Source organism: Rhinolophus ferrumequinum, chromosome 7, assembly GCF_004115265.2.
Source record: "Rhinolophus ferrumequinum isolate MPI-CBG mRhiFer1 chromosome 7, mRhiFer1_v1.p, whole genome shotgun sequence".
NCBI classification, from domain to species: Eukaryota; Metazoa; Chordata; class Mammalia; order Chiroptera; family Rhinolophidae; genus Rhinolophus; species Rhinolophus ferrumequinum.
Window position 1 is genome coordinate 51777064 of NC_046290.1, and position 15976 is coordinate 51793039.

At 36.6% G+C, this 15976-nt stretch overlaps 1 protein-coding gene across 3 annotated transcripts in view; it reads left to right on the top strand.

Moving 5' to 3' along the window:
* Positions 1-15976, top strand: part of ZFYVE16 (zinc finger FYVE-type containing 16) — a 60002-nt gene that overhangs the window by 12004 nt on the left and 32022 nt on the right. Inside the window, exon 2 of one of the 3 annotated variants that reach the window (XM_033111103.1) lies at positions 687-801. The gene's annotated coding sequence lies outside the window, so the exon portion shown is untranslated. Of the gene's footprint in view, positions 1-686; positions 802-4235; positions 5073-8030; positions 8154-15976 lie in introns of those variants that run through there. The other 2 variants (XM_033111101.1, XM_033111102.1) reach the window with 2 other exon arrangements.

Consider the following 15976-nt stretch of genomic DNA (forward strand, 5'->3'; position numbering starts at 1 on the left):
GAAATATTTATGAATTAAGTGATATGACGCATGGAATTTGCTTCAAAATAATATGGGTGGGTAAGGGTATGGATGAAACAAAATTGTCCATATTAACCTGGGTGAAGGTATTGGATACAAGGGAGTTCATCGCATTACCATCTTTACTTTGTAAAGTGCTTATCTTTTAAATTTACCTGTAGAAAAATTTAGAGGTGAAAAGTATAATACATGAGATTTGCTTCAAAATAATCCAGCTATGAGGGGAGGGGTAGAGGGGGTGAATCTATAGATAAAATAAGACCCGTGACCATTTGTTGATGTTAAAACTGAGAGGTAGATAAATGGTTTATTGCACTTTTATATGTGATTGACACTTTCCACAATACAAAAAATTAAAAGAAAAATTTTCTCTATCACCCTGAGAAGTAGAAGTAAGTATGCACTGACAATGAGATAAATTTATTTATCTGGCAAATCATAATTCTGAGTATAGAGTTTCTGTTGTGAGGGAAAAACACATTAGGAAACAATGCTAAGCAGATAGGCTCCTTGAGGCATTGCCTTAGTGTATAATGCAGAATAACCACCCTCAAATCTCAGAGGCATAAAACAAAGTTTATCTGCCAAGACAGGCTCAGTTTTATTGCAGTAAGAAATCACCCAAAAAATCTATGGCATATAACAAGGTTTATTTCTTGTTCCAGAAGTGCTCTGTTCATTGGAATCCCTCAAGGACTCAAACTGATGGAGCAGCCACAATATCAAGCCCTGCCTATTGCTGAGCCAGAGGGAAAGGAGGCTGTGAAGCATCTCACATCGGTGAGTAAAGGATCCAGTCCAGATATGACACATATCACTTCTCACGATTCATTTTCCTGAATCAGTCACATGGCCTGATTCAACCACAAGGGGGCCATAAAGTACATTGCATCATAGGCCCAGAAGAGAGGAGAACTGGAAATATTTGGCGAGTATTCATGTGACTTCTCTAAGACCGTCTGTGTCATAATGTTGAAGCTGTATCACACTTGAGCCCTGGGAATGACTGTACCTGTTGCCACCTCTAAGACAGTATCCAGACACAAGTTATTTCTCTCTTATGACTCACAGTCTTGCAATAAATACACTGTATGTAGAGATTGTATAATGAATGTAAAGTAATTATTTGACTCAGTTATGAATTCAGCAATACTTTTTAGAAAGTGTTCCATTTTTCCCTCTTGGTTTATTAAAGTAATATGTTTTTGTAAATACTTGGAAAATATGAAAAGCTGGAAAGGGGAGAAATCACTCATAATATCACCTTCGAAAGATAATCACAGTTAACATTTTAGTGGATTCCTTCTAAACTTTTTTATGCATTAAAAAAACTAGCTTTCATGGTTACCAAAACTATAACCATTTCTTCATTAGTGACATTGCTCCAAATAACTGATCTAACTGGCCCTGGCCAGCAGATAATTTTTTAAAAAGATATTTTCGCCCTTTTCCCCATAACATGTTTTAACATGGTCATGTAGCACTTAAATACTAATGGTTAACTAACAGTTCCAGGTCACATTCTGTGTTTTGGAGCAATAAATCCCTAGTTCTAAAATTGCTTGTTAGTATAAGACCAGCCATGAAACAAATGAATAATTGTAATAGTTATTTTCATTTGCTTCTGGTATTTTCTCTACCCAGATTACTTATGAAAAGGGAGCAGCTTTGGAAGTTCATATTACTGTGGAATTTAAGTCTCTTAAAATCATCAAGATTCTGGTTACCTTTCAAAATAATAAACTGATGATGATCCAAGTAATGACTATTTAGTCTAGGGAATAAATTAGCCAAATATGTAATTAGGTTGGTGCAAAATTGCAGTTTTTGCAATTATTTTTAACCTTTTAAACTGCAATTACTTTTGCACCAACCTTATAATACAATTGGGATGATTTCCTCAAGTCCAGAAACCATTTAGTTATAAATTGGATCCTTAGAGGTTAAAGATGATACATGGAATTTTTCAGCAATTATCACTCAAACTTTTCCAAGAACTCTTTTCTTTTCTTTTTTTTTAAATTAAAGTTTATTGGGGTGACAGTTGTTAGTCAAGTTACATGGATTTCAGGTGTACAATTCTGTAATACATCATCTATAAATCCCATCGTGTGTTCACCACCGAGTCAGTTCTCCTGCCATCACCATATATTTAATCCCCTTTACCCTCATCTACCACCCCCACCCCCCCTTACCCTCTGGTAACCACTAAACTATTGTCTGTGTCTATGAGTTTTTGTTTCTCATTTGTTTGTCTTGTTCTTTTGTTGTTTTTGGTTTATATACCACATATCAGTGAAATCATATGGTTCTCTGCTTTTTCTGTCTGACTTATTTCGCTTAGCATTATATTCTCAAGATCCATTCATGTTGTCACAAATGGTCCTATTTCATCTTTTCTTACCACCGAATAGTATTCCATTGTGTATATATACCACAACTTCTTTATCCATTCATCTATCGAAGAACATTTTGGTTGTTTCCAAGTCTTGGTCACCGTAAATAAAGCTGCACTGAACATTGGAGCACACATGTCTTTATGGATAAATGTTTTTAGATTTTTTGGGTAGATACCCAGGAGAGGGATTGCTGGGTCATACAGTAATTCTAATTTTAATTTTTTGAGGAACCTCCACACTGCCTTCCATAGCGGCTGCAGCAGTCTGCATTCCCACCAACAGTGTATGAGGGTTCCTTTTTCTCCACAGCCTCTGCAACACTTGTTATTGTTTGTCTTGTTGATGATAGCCATTCTGACTGGGGTGAGGTGATATCTCATTGTGTTTTTTATTTGCATTTCTCTGATGATTAGTGATGTTGAGCATTTTTTCATGTCTATTTGCCATTTGTATGTCCTCTTTGGAGAAATGTCTCTTCAGGTCCTCTGCCCATTTTTCAATTGAGTTGTTTGTTTTTTTGTTGTTGAGTTGCATGAGTCCAAGAACTCTTTTCGATACTACATTTGATGTGTAGATTTCTTCTCTACTCCACTCAACAAAAGAAGTCACAGAAATTTAATTGATCTAGAATCAACACAAAGATCTTGTAATCTTATTTTATTACAGCAATCTCTCAACTATTTATGCTAGTAAATAAAAGAATGACACTGTGGATTGTGAACTCCGGGACAAAAGTCATGAATTATCCATCTTTATAATCCTTACAACTGCTAGCATAATGCACTACACAGAGGAAACACCCATAAAAAAATAAGTGTGATACAAAGTATAATTGAATTTGTATATGAAAGACATTTGTGTTCTGGGTAACTTGTTACTTTCCTTAATGTTATTCCATATAAATCTTTGTATTCCGGCATGTCTCCTTATAATTTCTAGAAGGAAAATTATTGAATTTTGTCATGTGAACATTTCTTAATATGACAAATACCTTCCCAAAATCTTTGTCCTAATTTAGATCCCCAACATGATATGAATGTCCATATCACTCTACCCTAACCAATGGAGTTTATTCATATTTTAAATAAACTGACTAATTAGATCCATGGGAAATAATATTTCTTTTGTCTTCATTCATTAATGAGTTTGAATATTAATAAAATATATAGTTGGCATTTAAATTTCCTATTTTGTTAATTGATTATTCATGTATATACATTTCCCATTTATCTATTTAAGGTCTTAGTGTTTTCTATTTTTATTCTTTGTCGTTATACTGTACTATATAATTTTATCCCAAATATGCACTTGAATATGTGAGTCTCTGTTATTAGACTCTGGTCCAATAAAGACAATGATCCCATTTTATCTGTGAACAATACAATACATAACACATAGTAGACAAAATGTATACTGTACTTGTAGAATTATTCTTACTTAGGATAATATAACAAGCACAGCATCTAACATGGTGCCTATCACATAGCAGATGTTCAATAAATTATTTTAAGCCATCAGTAGTTTCACTATGAATTAAAACTACACACTTATCTTTCAGAGTTTTGGAAAATCAAGATGAGACAAAGAAAATCAAGATGAATTATCTTTTTGAAACTACAGTTGTAAATTGCAGATTTAGGATTTGAACATTGATCTTAAATCTTTCACCACAAATCACAATCTGACTAAAATACTTCTGAGATATTGTAACTCTTGACATTTTTGATAGACCCGTATGAAATTGGGGCTGGTATAACTTTTGGCAGCTGATGGATTCTTTTCCCCCAGCCTGTGATCACATCCTGACCCCACATAGAGATGTCTCTTAGTCCTTATTTAAATTTATAGGAAACAAACTTGTGGTTAAAAATAGTGAAGCTCAACAAGCACAAATACGCATCACATGAGTGACATTTTTGCTTCATCAGATTAGTTAGCTTTTGTTTTTAGAAAGGAGAGGCAGCTGTTTTTGAGGCCACTGTTCAAAAAGCAGAACTAAAGCAACGAGATGGGAAAAGCCAGTCCGCTGGAGGTTCGGAAGCTCGGTGGCTTAGGAGCATTTTCACTGTCGCAGGGGAAAGGAGGGGGCGTTGCAAAACAAGTCTGAAGTAAAAAGTTGGGTTTTCGAGGACAGCAACGCGGGGAGCAGGCCAGGTTTGCAGTCTGGCAGGCGGGTAAAGACCCGCACGCTGCGTGGGCTCCGAGGTTGCAGGAGGCTGGGGGCGGGGGAAGCTGCATCTAGGTCAGCGAAGGGCAAAGGAAGCCGGACACTGACGCGGGTCGCCTCCCGATCTCGGTTCCAAAGCATCTAGTGGGAAACCGAGTCCAGATCTAAGGCCGATCTTCAGCTGTCTCCGTCATCCTAGAACCCTCTCAAGCACTTCCGGTTGGAAGCCCGGCGCCCCCCGCTCAGACCCTGCAGCGCAGCGCGCAGGCGCCTCCGGACAAGGGAGGCCGCGGACGCGGAGGGAGGGGGCGTGAGAGCCGTAGGAAAGCCTCCTCTGCGCCTGCGCGGCCTGCTCACTCCCAGGTCCGTGAAACTAATCTGAAGCCGGCGTCGCTTACTCCCGGGACTCCGGGTCGGGGCTGCTCTTCACGCCTCAGCGCCGCGTCGCGTCGAGTCCCCAGAGAGCTCCGCGCGGGTGTGGGGAGGTAAGAGCCCCTCGTAATAGGCATCTTGGCCTCTTCTCACCCCTGCTGCCTTCACGGAGGGGGCGGGGTAGTAGCTGCTGGACGCTCTGCCCCTAGGCTCTGGGTCTGGCCGGCCCTCTTCCTCCCGGGGGCCGAGTCTGGGCCCTGGACCCGTTCTTTTTCCGATCCCCCTGAGCTGCTCGGGGAATCACGACCCTCAAACCTCTTGTCCTCTCGGTAAAGCCTGGAAGGCCGGATCCCGCCAGGAGGGGAATCTCGGCGGCTGTTTGCCGGGTGCCACCTACTCGGGTCGCCTGGAGTGCTCGGCTCTGCGGGGGGGAGCCCTCCGGGGTGCCGGGGCGGGTGGAGGGAGAAGCGCCCCCAGGGCTGTGTGTCTCTCTTGGGTAGGGGCTGCGCCTGTAGAGGGAAGTGCCGTTCCCGCGGAGTGGTAGCCTCTGCTCTGAAAGGACTCGGCCCCCGCCAACGAATCTGTCATCGCCGCGGGTGCTCTCGTAACAGCCCATTCCCGTACCGAGGCATTTTCTCATCATTTTAGACCAGAAGGATGCGGTAGTGTTCCTTCCACAATACCTTTTCTTTGGCACCGTTGGAAAATTATAAAAGATGAACTAACTTTTAAACTAGTAACTTACTTGTATTACTGTGATAGTAAATTATTATATTCCAGATTAAGGATGTTCTTGTTAGACTCAGTGAAAACCAGCCCGTAAATTTGATAAGTTAATGTTTTTATTTAACAAAATAGGCAATTTGTCGGCCGAGTTAGGTTCCTTTATTATTTTCAGCTTGTCTTTTTAATTGGCAGAAGTTTCATGGTTTAGTCTAGTAGAAGTATTGCATAATTTTCCACTTAATTCCTTTTTTTTTTTGTTCCCTGGATATTAAACTGCATGCTAGTGTCAAAAATTATAAATATAATAATGAATGAGGAAAATAATCAGCTATAATTCCATTATCTAAAGGTAATCAGCCACAGTTAATATTTTGTCTTTTCACCTTCGAGTCTTTTTTTCCCATGGTATTTTCTTAATTAAGATGAGGGATTTTTTATATATATACAGTTGGATTGCCTGCTTTTCTTGCTTAAAATATAATTTTAAGCATTTCCCAAAATGTTAAAAAAACTTCATAGACATAACTTTATGATTTTTTGATTACATAATTACATGAGCAGAATATTGTTTGAAACAGTTACATTATTGATAAAGCTAAATTCCTATTTAATTATCATTCCCAATCACAATGTTACATAATATAATGGTATTACAGTTTATTTAACCAAATGGTTCTAAGGACTTCTTACACACCTAAAAATTCTTTTTTTAAAAAATTAATTTTAGGTGTATGAAACAATGTAATAGTTAGACATTTATACCCTTCACAAAGTGATAACTTCCCTCCCCCAATCTACTGCCCCCCCACATTGTATATTGCTGTTACAATTCCGTTGACTCTATTCCCTATGTAAAAATTCTTGAAGACCAAAAGAGTTTTTGGTTTTCATTGCGGTATATTAACCATTTTACAAATTAAAACTACTCAGAAAATTTTTAAAACTTTATTCATTGAAAATAACAATAATAAAGCCATTATAGATTAAGTTAAGTAATATTGTTGAAAAATAACTATATTTTCTTTTAAAAATTTAGTGAGAATTGTTTACATTGTTTTACACTTTTGCAGATCACTTTAAATGTCTGGCTTTATAGAAGACAGCTGGGTTCTCATATTTGCTTCTCTGTTCATTCTTGGGTGCTATCTTGCTGAGGCTGGAGCATATTAAGAAAATCCAGTTTTGCACAGATATATAATTTGGAAAAAGAAGGACCTCACAGACCCCCTAAAAAGCTTTTGGGGACTTCCAGGAGTCCTTAGACCCCAGTTTGAGAAAGCTGATTTAATCATTCTTGCCTTGATGGGCTATTAGGTTCTTTGCAGTTTTACACTATTACAAACATTGCAACATTGAAAGTTCTTTGGGATGTGCTCTCGTGCACAAGTGCTAGCTAGTTTTTCTCTAGAAGTAGAATTGCTAGGTCGTAGATTATGTACTTTTTAAAGTTTTTGATAGATATGAACATTACTTTTGATGCCTGTGTAAATTTTCTGCTGGCGTCCTATGTTGGCATTTAGATTGTTTTAATTAATGATTTGATGAAATATCTTTGGCATATTTGCAGTTGTTTTTGGACAATTAAATTTCTAAAAGAGAACTGTTAGATCAAATGTTAGGAATCTTTGAGATTTTGATACATATTGTCACATTGTTTTCCCTGAAAGAGTGTTATCAGTTTACTTCTATCAATGTGTCTCAGATGCTCTTTTTATCACACCCTTACCAATATTGAGTACTTTTATTATTAAAAAGTTATATTCTGATTTAGTAAGCACAATGGTGTATGTTTTAATTTGCATTTTGATAGTGTAGATTTTGTGCATTTGAACATTTTTTCATAAGCTTACTAGTTTGTTCATATTATTGCCCAGTATAGTCATGTCCAAGTGTTTTTCTAACAGATTTTTATTATTTGTTTATATCGTAGGGGATACATGCTATAATTTTTTTAGCGTAAGGACAAAATTATTTTTTTTCCTGTTTACAAAATTAGTACATTTTTCAAAGAAAAAAAAAGCAAAATACTGTAGAGATATATAATGTAGATGTGAAAGGCTTAACATAATCTCAGATACCATTATTAACAGCTTGGCATTTGCTCCTCCTTATTTTTTTTCCTGTGCATTTGCTAACACTATTTTTTTTTATAAGTTGTAAAAATGGTTTTGTACTAAGCATGAAGTTGACCAATTTGATTTTGTAATTTAACATTATATATTGGACATTTTTACCCCATATAACTCTGGGAAAAGTTTGGTCTGAAGTGGCTTTAGAAACATTCATTGTGATCTTTAGTATCTGATATCAGGCTCCTGTCCTCTTCTATATTCTCTTCCTAGGTGATCTCATCCATTAACAAGCCATGTGCTGCCCAATTCCCAATTCTTTATCTCAGAATTCTCTCCTGCAGTCCAGATACTTATACCCAACTGCCTAGTGGACTTCTCCCCCAGGATGTTCTCAAGGTACATCAAACAACAGTCTAAACGTGAACTCATGTTTCTCCCTCAGTCTTGCTCCTCTTGTATCGACCTATCATGGTCAGTGGTATGGTCTACACAGTCCCTGCAATAGAAACCTGGCAGTAATCCTAGCGGGAACTCACCCTTGCTTTCACTCTCCAATAGTTCCTACTCTTAGCCACTTGTATTTATATCTCGCTCCTTTCTGTCTGCACTGCCCTGTCTCAGTAGAGGTTCTCCTCCTCTCTCAACTATTTTAGGAGATTCCTTCTTACTGGTTTTGTTGGTTTTCTGATTAATCTTCCATGTCGCTGCCAATTTTTTAAATCATGAAGAGATTTTAAAAACTATTTTTCGTAAATATTGTCTTTGTAAATCTGAGAGTGCATATGCATAGCCAAGTGAGTAAACATATTACTTAAAACAGGTTATCATATCAAACTTGTTTAGAATATTTCTTTTGTATCTTCTGCTGTACTAGATTGAAATGGGAGGTATGTGCAGCTTAATAAGATTTCATGTTAAAAAGTTCAGTGTACAGTATTTGCATTATCATATCGTTTAAAAATTGTTGGATTAGGTTTATTTCGTAATTATCTTACCTTTTTTGTATCTTTTTAGGCATGTCAAATAACAACTCTTAGTACATTGCTATATAGACAGAGATACTTGTGAACAGTATTTATTGAAATTCTGTAATTTTTTAGGAAAAAAACCTTGGCTTTTTCTAATGAGAAACTATTTCTAGACCTTTCAGTTCCTGTATTTTTTTATACATTCTATATTCAGAGTTCCTTTACTACATTTTACTATTATATTTATTTTAATATAATGTTTATATAAATATATAAATATAATGTTTATGTTTATCAAGGGATACCCTTACATAATTTAAAGAGATAAATAATATTAGGGAGACTTTAGAATGAAAAGTAGTCGTCCTCTTGCTCCAGTCCTGTCCCTGAATCCTGTTCTCCAGGAGCAGCCTTTCTCAATCAGCATTCCTCATCGGAATCACAAACACAGAAAATAATTTGAGTAATTATTTTCTCAATTCCCCCAAAGATGGTATATAACTAGTAACACTTTAGACACACACGAGAGAAGTTAATGTATTACGTAAAGTGGATGCTTAGGGCTTTAAAGCTTACCTAATTCTCTCACGGAATCTTTATTGAGCAAGGCTGCTCCAGAGTCATGACTATTCAACTCTTTTTTTCACCTCTAATATTTAAGTAACATGCTTACTTATACAGCTCTCTCCCCTCCCTACCCTTATCCTCCCCCAGTTTTAATATTTTCCAATTTTCTATCATAGAAGATGGGAGTTTTAGGTTTGTTACACCAACCTCCACCTTTAACACTGCATTGCACTGCTCCTCCCCTCCTTTCTGTATTCACAGATTAGTTATGTGTTAATTTTTAGTTAAATAATAAGTGTTGACATCCTTTAACTATATAATATTGTGTACAGCTGAGCCTGGTAATGTATTGTGATGATATGTCCTTATATGATTGTTTGTTTTTCCTAGAGTTAATAATTATTAGTTCTTTTATATAGCTATCTTTACTGTTTCTTACTTATAATGTTTTATATTTTTTTAACTTATCTTTTATATATTTTATATATACATTAACATCCATTCAGACAAGATATATAAATTTTCTTTTATAGATTCAGACACATCAGATAATCTGTGTGTTTGTTTTGCAAGATCTTTCCTGTAACTGTCTATCCTGTAATTGTCTGTCACCCTGTGTCCATGCTAATGGCTTCGCTCTCTAGGCCTGTTACACCCCTTTTCCCCCAGTGTCCATTTGCGATCTTTGAATCCATTTCTCTCTCCCTTGTGTCGGATGGCCTGTTTCCAGGATTGTTAGGTAGTCCTCTTGCTTGGTGTCTCCCTCATGTTGGCAGAGGACATCTTCTGGTAGCTTCCTAAGAAAGACTGAGTGGAAGGCAAATATTTGGGGTTCTTGCATGTTTCTTTATTCTACCCTCACACTTGATTGATAGTTGAGTATAGAATTCCAGGTTGTAAATAATTTACTTTTAGAATTTTGGAGGCATGGTTCCATTGTTTTCTAGTTCTAGTGTTGCTACCAAGAGGTCTCGTTCCAGAATGATAGCCAGTCCTTTGTATATGACCTGTTACTTCTCTCTGGAAGCATTTATGCTTATTCACTAAGAATGTATTAAACATTTTTTATGTGGCAGGCACTGGTCAAGATACTTTGAATATATGGGTCAACAACAACAAAAACACAAGATCCCTACCCTCTTGGAGCTTAAATTCACAGAGGGAGTTCCAGATGGTGAACAACAAATGTAATAAATACATTATACAGAATATTAGAAGGCTGTAAAGTAAGTGCTTTAGAAAAGAGAAAAAGGAGAGCAGGATGGGATGGAGTGTTGGGGAAAGGAAAGGTGAGGGATGCAGATTGCCCTATGAAATGATGGGATCTTCCCTTAAACCACTCAGGTATTCTGAAATTTCACAGTGATGTGGCTTGGTAAGGGTTTTTCCACTCTTTGTGTTGGGCCCTAAATGGATCCTTTCCACTTGGGGACCATATCCTTCAGTTCTGGGGTATTTTATTTGACACTTTCTTTTTCCCCCGGACTTTCTTTCTGGACTCCTTGTTTTTTGAACGCTGGACCCTAGTAGATTGATTCTCTAATTTCTAATCTTTTCTCCTATTTTCCATCCCTCTCTTTTGTTTTACTTTCTAGAATATTTTCTCAAGTTTATTTCCAATGCTTTGATTTCAGTTTTTAAGGTAATCTTTTTATTTAGAACAGTTTTAGATTTTACAGGATTACTTGCAGGTAGTACAGAGAGTTCCCATATACCCAATAACCAGTTTAATTTTGTAAGCTTACATTAATGTAGAACATTTGTCATGATTACTAGACCACTGTTACACATTATTATTATCTAAAGTCCATACATTACTCACATTTCCTGAGTGTTTCCCTGATACGCCTTTCCTGTTCCAGGATCCCACATTACACTCAGCTGCTTTGTCTCCTCAGCTGCTGTCAGGGTTGTGACAGTTTCTCACATTCTTTGTTTTTTTGATCTTTTGATAGTTCTGAGGATTGCTAGTCAGTTATTTTGTAGATGTCATTTGGGATTTGTCTGATGTTTTTCTCATGATTAGATTGTGGTGATATGTTCGGGGAGGAAGACAATAGAGATTAAGTTCCATTCTTGTCACATCATACTCTCAACATGACTTAGCCCTCTTGATGTTTTCCTTCATCCTCTGGCTTGAGGTAGTGTTTGTCCGGCTTCTCCATAGTGAAGTTATTTTCTTTTTTCTCCCTTTCCACACTGTACTCTTTAGAAACTCACTGTATGCAGCACACACCTAAGGAGTGGGGAGTTATATTCCACTTCCTGGAAAGCAAAGTATCTACATAAATTATTAGGAATCTTTCTGCATGGGAGATTTGCCTTGTTCCATCATTTATTTATTTAATCGTCTATCTCATAGATTTTTTTTTTTATGCTTTGAGTTATAATCCAGTACTAGTTTGTTCAAATTTTTCCAGCTTTGGCTTTTGGGAGGTCTTTCAATTGGCTTCTCTATCTCTTTGACATACTTTCTACATTGTGTGTGTATGTGCGCACACATGTGCATTTGCATTTTCTTGCTTTCTGGTATTATAAGATGCTCCATGCTCATATATTTCCTGCCCCAGTCCTAGAATCAACCATTTCTCTGAGGAACCTTGGTTCCGTTTGTTGTAGAAACCAAGATCTGGGCACTAAGTGTGCTTGTTGCCACTGGGATAGCTTGCTTCTAGGCCCTTCAGCTGACACAGCAAGAGATATATGTATTTATACTATCTATATACTAATATCTATAAATATTCCTGTGTGTAACCATCTGTGCCCATATTAAGCTAAACACGAGTTTATACTGATATCTCACCCCCCCAACTCAAATCCATTACTACATGGATCATTCTAGCTTCCTTCCCTTACTTATCTATAACCTTCCTCTCCGACAGTGAAAAACCTGGCCTCCACCGTCAGCTATCCAATTAATTACTTAATTGCAATTCCAGTATACATGGATGGTGGTTTCAGAATTGTTAACCTGTACCCTCATGGGAAACACCTTTATCAACTAGAGTATAATGCTAATGTTCCTTTTGCCTTTAGTCTTACAGACCACTCATTGCCAAAGGTAATACTTTATTCCTCCGCTCCCTTCAGTAAGGTTCATTTGTAATGCATTTAGACTCTTCTGTGACATTCTGCATTCCATTCAGATATCCCCTGACCTAAATAATTTTTAAAATTTGCGTGCATTGAGATTTATTCTATGTGCTATTAAGTTCTTTGGCTATTGACAAATGCTTCGTGACTTGTGTTAACCATTAAAGTATCTTACAGAGGAATTTCACCACCCTAAAAAAAACACTGTGCTTTACCTGTTCAGCCCTCCCCCACCCCAAACCATTGGCAATTACTGGTGTGTTTGTGTCTGTAGTTTTATCTTTTCCAAAATGTAATACAATTAGAATTGTACAGTATGTAGATTTTTTAGACTGGCTTCTTTCTCTTACCAATAAGCATTTAAGGTTTATTCATGTCTTTTTGTAGCTTTGATAGCTCACTTCTTTATATCACTGAGTAATATTCCAGTGATGGTTGTATCACAGTTTATTTATCCATTGACTGAAGGGCATCTTGGATGCTTCCAAATTTGGGCAGTAATGAATAAAGCTGCTGTGAACATTCACATTTAAGTTCTGTATGAACATAAATCTTTAAGTCAGTTGGGTAAATACCTAGTAGTATGATTGCTGGATCATTTGGTAAGACTAAGTTTAGTTTTGTAAAAGCCCGCCAAACTGTCTATCAAAGTGGCTGTACCATTTTGCATTCCCACCAGCAGTAAATAAGAATTTCTGCTGTTTGGCACACTTGCAGCATTTGGTATTGTCATTTTTTTTTGGATTTTAGCCATTGTAATAGATGTGAAATGGCATCTCATTATTTTAGTCTATAGTTCCCTAAAGATAAATGATGTTGAACATTTTTTTTCATGTTTATTTGCCATCGGTGTATCTTCTTTGGTGAGGTGTCTGTTGAGAACTTTTGCTCATTTTTTCTTTTTTTTTTTCCTGATGTCTGATCTTATTTGTTACTCTTAGAAAATCTCATTTTGATTAAAAGCTCTCAGAGAGGACAGCCTATGTCTCCTCACAATCTGTTCCTGGCATTTTTCTTTGGCCTCCTTCATTCTCTTTCTTGGCCAGAAGTTTAACATATTTTGAGGGCTTGTCCTTATTTTCTTAGTACGCTGTTTCTTCGGAGCAGTATGGAAATGTTTGTGTCACAGGATGCGTGGAATAACAAGATTCAGAATCTTGAATGCTTTGTTTCTAGGTTTGTTACCTTCTTTGTTTAGGGTCTTTCTCACAACACATTGGCAGACATCATCTTCTTTAGAGAGATTGATAAGTTTGTGGGTTCTACTAGCTCTTTTGGGTCCCAGACAATGAGGCGTAGTGGTATCGGTGAGACAAGAATATCTTTCTCTCTTTTGCAGTGACCAAGTTGAGAACACTCAGGTTGGCATCCACAATGCAACTCCAAGCAGATTTGCACTTTCTTTCTCCAGTCCTCCTTGGTCTATAACAGGAATGCCCCTCACTCAGGCGGACACAGCCATGGGTCGTGACACCCTACTTCATAGGGAGTCCTTGTTTGTTGTTCCCACCACCGATCTGAACCACAAAACCCTCTATTCTTCACGCAGAGCATCAGCAGCAACTTCTGTGGCCATATACTTCTCATGAAAGGTACAAAGTTTGCCTTCAATGAGTTTCTGGCAGCCAGTGGCTGGGAAAGAGATGTTCAGCTTCATCCTGAAGCAACCCACTGCCTGCCTTGCTCATTTTTTAATTGGATTGTTTGTTTTCTCATTATTTAATTTAAGAATGCTTTATAGATTTTAGATTCAAGTCCCTCATCAGATAATGTTTTGCAAATATTATCTCCTAGACTGTGGCTTGTCTTCTCATTCTCTTAACAGTGTCTCTTTCAGAGTAGATGAAATAAAAAGTTAAGTTTAATAATGTTCAATTTACCAATATTTTTCTTTCATAGATCATGGCACGGTGTTGTATTTAAAAACTCATCACCAAACCCACAGTTATGTAGATTTTCTCTTACATTTTCTTCAAGAAGTTTTATACTATTACATTTTACATTTAGGTCTATTATCCATTTTGTATACATTTTTATGTAAAGTGTAAGGTCTGTATCTAAGTTCATATTTTTGCATAAGGGTGTTCAGTTTTCCCAGCACCGATTGTTGAAAAGACTATCCTTTCTCCCTTGAATTGCTTTTGCTCCGTTGTCAAAGATAAGTTGACTATACTTGTGTAGGTCTGTTTCTGAGCTCTCTATTCTGCTCCATTGATATATGCTATGTTTTTGTCAATACCACATCACCTTGATTATTGCAACCATATTTTAAGTCTTAAAATCAGAAAGTGTGAGTCCTCTAACCTTGTTCTTTCTCAGTATTGCGTTGGCTATTTTAGGTCCTTTGTCTTTCCACATATACTTTACAATCAGTTTCCTGAGCCCTACAAAATAGCTTGCTGGGATTTTGATTGGGATTGCATCGATTCTAGAGATCAGGTTGTGCAAAATTGACATCTTAACAATATTGAGTCTTCCTATCCATGAACATGGACTGTATCTCCATTTCTTTAAATCTTCTTTGATTTTTTTCATCAGCATTTCGTAGTTTTCCACAAACTGGTCCTATATATGTTATGTTGGATTTATACATAAGTATTTCATGTTTTTGAGGTGCTACTGTAAATGATATTTTTTAAAAATTCCACATTTCAATTGTTCTTTGCTCATATACAAGAATGCATTTGGCTTTTGTATATTAACCATGTATCTTGCATCTTTGCTATAGTTACCATATTTTGCCATATATAATGCACACTTTTTTGCCCAAATTTGTGAGGGAAAAATAAGGAGGCACATTATACATGGGTAGTATTAATTCCATATCTATATAAATGTTTTTAATTCTTTTATTTATGCTTATGAGTTAAAAGTGTAACTCTAGAAATCAATAACGATAGCCGTGTGCAAAATAATATCCTGGAATATGACAATCGGTTTTGTTGAACTTACGATGAACTTGCAATGACGAAGAGTTCGCGTAAGTATTGTAAATTTGTTACCAGTACATAAAATTTCTTGTACCTTGTATCTATCTGTTTTTGTGTTTTCTAATTTGTTACATAAAATTTCTTGTACCATAATATGTTAAAATGTAAATGCTAAAATTCCTTTATAATACAAAAACAAGTACCTAAAAATTTGAATTAAAAAAATTAAAAGTAATCCCTGAAAGTTTGGGCCAAAAACATGGGTGTTGCACATCACATTATACATGAGAGTGCATTATGCATGGCAAAATATGGTACTTTTCTATTTTTGGAAGTCAACTTTTGGGGATTTTATACACTGGAAATTACACCAGTGATTGTAAGTAGAGACAGTCTTATTTCTTCCTTTCCAAAAAGTCTACCTTTTATTTTCTTTAGTCTTACTGCACTAATGAGATTTTCAGTATTATGTTGAATAGGAGTGGTGAGAGAAGACATTCTTCTTTCCTTGATCCCAGTCCTTGGGGGAAAGGAATCCAGTTTTTCGTCATTAAGTTAGCTGTAGGTATTATGTAGATGTTCATAATCAAATTAAAGAAGTTTCCTTCTACTCATAGTTTGCTGGGAGTTTTTATCACAAGTAGGTGTTGGGTCTTATCAA